Genomic DNA, 3,778 nt, shown 5'->3' with positions numbered 1-3,778 from the left:
TAACCACATATAACTCTGGAGTATTTGAATGATACATCCCCCTCTAACATCTTGTAAGTAATATTTTTATTCTTCTTTCCTGTTTGAAGAAAGCAAGAAAACCTCTGTTTGGATGGATGATGAAAATGATACAATACGGTGATAAATTTTGCTACTTGTATCATTACTGTCATATTAATGTTACATGTAAGAAGGATTAAGTCAATAGAAGCAATTACTAGTACAACTTCAAACTTCATTTTACATGTTTTGTGTTTTTGGAGAGTGTTGCATGCATATCATTGATTCCTATCAGCTTTCTACCAAGCTGTGGTAGCTGATGCGATCTAGTGATGCATGGATTTCCCGTGTCAGTGTCAGGAGCTGCTGACCACTGCCCCATCACTGCAGCTTCTCAATGAAATGTCAGCAGCGGCTGTCAGCTGTAGGGGGGGATATACCACAGGTTAATTGCATCCTGAGCTCTATGGGGTGGAAGAGTGGGATATCAAATCCAAATAAATAATAATAATAATATAAATAATTCCTTCAGGTGTGGTTGCGAAAGAAAAAACCACATTTCTTCACAATGCTACATAGGAAGAGAGGAGGAAGGGACTGAAAGGCCCTGAGAACTTCTCCCTCCCTGTTGATGTCAATGCAGCAATCATTGCAGTAGCATGCATGTTCCACTTGAAACCGATTTTTCAGTGGGATGTCCTCTTCAAATCTTCATGCTCAAAGGAACTGGTGCACTAGGGGACAATGGAGGTGTGGTTTGTGTGTTTCCCTGCCTCTTTACAGAGGGCTTCAGATACTGCCATTATCAGTCCATTCATTCCAGCATATTCTCTATTGCCCTATAAGAAGTCTTCTTCTTTTTCCAACCTGGGATGTGGCAATGGTTGAATTTTAAAACACAATGATCACACTAGCCTGGCGCATAGCTGTTGTGTTCATTCACGGTTTCTTCTTTGCAGCTTTTGCACTTGTTGTGGCTTCCTTCTTCAGCGTGTCCAAAGCTACCCAGGAGCATCCATTGCATTAAACACGAGGCAGAAATGATCCAGACATTTGCGTGACCAGGCGGCGACAGCCCCAGCCCCCATGGATCACAAGGAAGGAATAAGGACTCTGACAATGTTAAATGGAATTAAAATTAGGCCACAACTTTATTAAACTTCCAAATGTAGGAAGACCTTGGCTTAGGCCTTGGGCATGTATCCCTCCCAGCCGGGGGAAACTGGGGCTCATCAGGGTAAATGGGATATGGGGGTGCTCTGCAGCCCAGTCCATATACCCGCACACAGGGTAGTTCACTGATGACCTTTCAATGCATGGCCAGTGATACCCATATATATAACCCCTTTAAGAGGGGGACTCTGGAATTGCCGCTACAGGAGGGTGAGTCACCACTTCATGTCCCCCCTCCCCATATAGGGAAGAAAAGACTAAAGGATTCCACCCATAGCTGTTGTGTTTTCATTCACAGTTTCTTCTTTGCAGCTTTTGCACTTGTTGTGGCTTCCTTCTTCAGCGTGTCCGAAGCTATCCAGGAGCATCCATTGCATTAAACACAAGGCAGAAACGATCCAGAAATTTATAATACGTTTTCTTCTCCTGAAATGCCAGGCCTCCTGGCTGCCACTTTGCCACGCTTGCAGGGAAGGACTCGTTGTGAGGGGTGGGAACCAACCTTTTCTTCTGAGTTCTTCCAGAAAGCACAGAAAGACAGAGGCGTGTAGCGAATGCATCCCTAAATAAGCTTCTTATTAGTGCAAGGATTCCCACTTGCCCAATGGGACTTCCTCCCTCCTGCCTTCACCCTCCCCAAATCTGCTCCAGAGGGTTGGGGAAAACCCCAGAACAGATTTGGGAGAGGGAGAAGCAGGACGTCCTATTGAGCAAGTGAGCACTGATGAGATGCTTACTGAGCATTACACTGGATACAAAACAGGCCCAATTACAAAGCCAGCCAAGGGTACTTTTTCTGGCGGCAACCATGGCGGGTGAAGAAGCAAAGAAGAAGTTGCCTTCGGTTCCCGAGAGCCTTTTGAAGAAACGGAAGGCTTTTGCTGATATGAAGGCCAAACATCTGAAAAAGCTGTTGGTCCAAAAGAAGTTGTGAATTGCTGAACGAAAATTAATCTATAAAAGGGCTGAGTTATACCACAAAGAGTACAGGCAGACGTACCGGCACGAAATTCTGGAGGAAGGCCTCTGGGAGGAAGACCTTTCATTGCCTACAGACCACCACCCAATCTTAAACAACTCCTAACCCACAATAATACTACAACCAGACTTAACACGGAAACTGGCACCAGAGCCTGCAATAAACCCAGATGCCAACTTTGCTGCCACATACACCCGGACAACACCATTACTGGCCCCAACAACATCACACATACCATCTCGGGACTATTTAATTGCTCATCGTCTAACATTGTGTATGCCATCAAATGCCAACAGTGTCCTTCAGCTCTCTATATTGGACAAACAGGCCAAACCTTACGCCAAAGAATAAACGGACATAAATCTGACATCAAGAATCACAAAACAGAGAAACCAGTAGGGGAACACTTCAATCTCCCAGGACATTCTATACAAGATCTCAAAGTAGCTGTTTTACTACAAAGGAATTTCAGAAATAGACTGGAAAGAGAAGCTGCTGAATTGCAACTCATTACCAAACTCAAAACCATGGAGAGACCTGGTCTGAACAAAGACATTGGATTCTTATCTCATTATACATGACTAAGCCATTTTTCACCTTCTCACCCCTTGCCTTTTCCTGTAAGACCTATTGCAGTCGTTAAGAGTCGTCAACAGGCTCATCTCAGCTATCTGCCAATCTCCCATTCCCACCACCCTTCTGAGTAATACCCCTCCCCACCTTCTCACTATATAGAAGGATCTGGCAACTTCTGTTTCAGTGTATCTGAAGAAGTGTGCATGCACACGAAAGCTCATACCAAGAACTAACTTAGTTGGTCTTTAAGGTGCTACTGGAAGGATTTTTTTTATTTTGACTATGTACCTGCTGAACCTGAAGGTACTGCAGCTTCTTCGCCTGCGTCAAATTTTCAATGGCACATTTGTGAAACTCAACAAAGCATCCATTAACATGCTGAGGATTGTTGAACCTTACATTGCATGGGGTTACCCCAACTTGAAATCTGTGCATGAGTTGATCTACAAGTGTGGTTATGGGAAGATCAACAAGCAGCGCATTGCTTTGACAGATAACTCTCTCATCAAAAGATGCCTGGGAAAACATGGCATCATTTGCATGGAGGATCTGATCCATGAAATCTATACTGTTGGCAAAAACTTCAAAGCAGCAAACAACTTTCTCTGGCCATTCAAGCTGTCTTCTCCACGGGATGGAATGAAGAAGAAAACTATTCACTTTGTAGAAGGTGGTGATGCAGGAAACAGGGAAGACCAGATTAACCGGCTCATAAGGAGGATGAATTAATGGGGCCTAGCAGATGACATCTCTATGCATTGTTAATAAAAAAAATCTTCTGTGAAAAAAAAATCAAAAAACAAAGCCAGCCAAGGGTAATTCACTCATCCAGAGAAGCGGACACGGAGCAATGGATCCAAACTACAAGAAAGAAGATTCCACCTAAACATAAGGAAGAACTTCCTGACAGTACGAGCTGTTTGACAGTGGAATTTGCTGCCAAGGAGTGTGGTGGAGTCTCCTTCTTTGGAGCGCTTTAAGCAGAGGCTTGACAACCATATGTCAGGAGTGCTCTGATGGTGTTTCCTGCTTGGCAGGGGGTTGGACTCG

At 44.1% G+C, this 3,778-nt stretch overlaps 1 pseudogene across 1 annotated transcript; it reads left to right on the top strand.

The window, feature by feature from the left end:
• The first annotated feature begins 1,971 nt into the window (after positions 1-1,971).
• On the top strand, positions 1,972-3,520 carry LOC308587755 (large ribosomal subunit protein uL30 pseudogene; annotated as a pseudogene). The gene is made up of 2 exons: positions 1,972-2,104; positions 3,032-3,520. The product of its transcript is annotated as a large ribosomal subunit protein uL30 pseudogene (transcript).
• Positions 3,521-3,778: the final 258 nt, after the last annotated feature.

The sequence above is a fragment of the Podarcis bocagei genome (genome assembly GCF_964188305.1).
Source record: "Podarcis bocagei genome assembly, chromosome: 5".
In the NCBI taxonomy this organism is placed as follows: Eukaryota; Metazoa; Chordata; class Lepidosauria; order Squamata; family Lacertidae; genus Podarcis; species Podarcis bocagei.
Note: the sequence above shows the minus strand (reverse complement) of the source record. Positions and strands in the feature narration are given on the sequence as shown.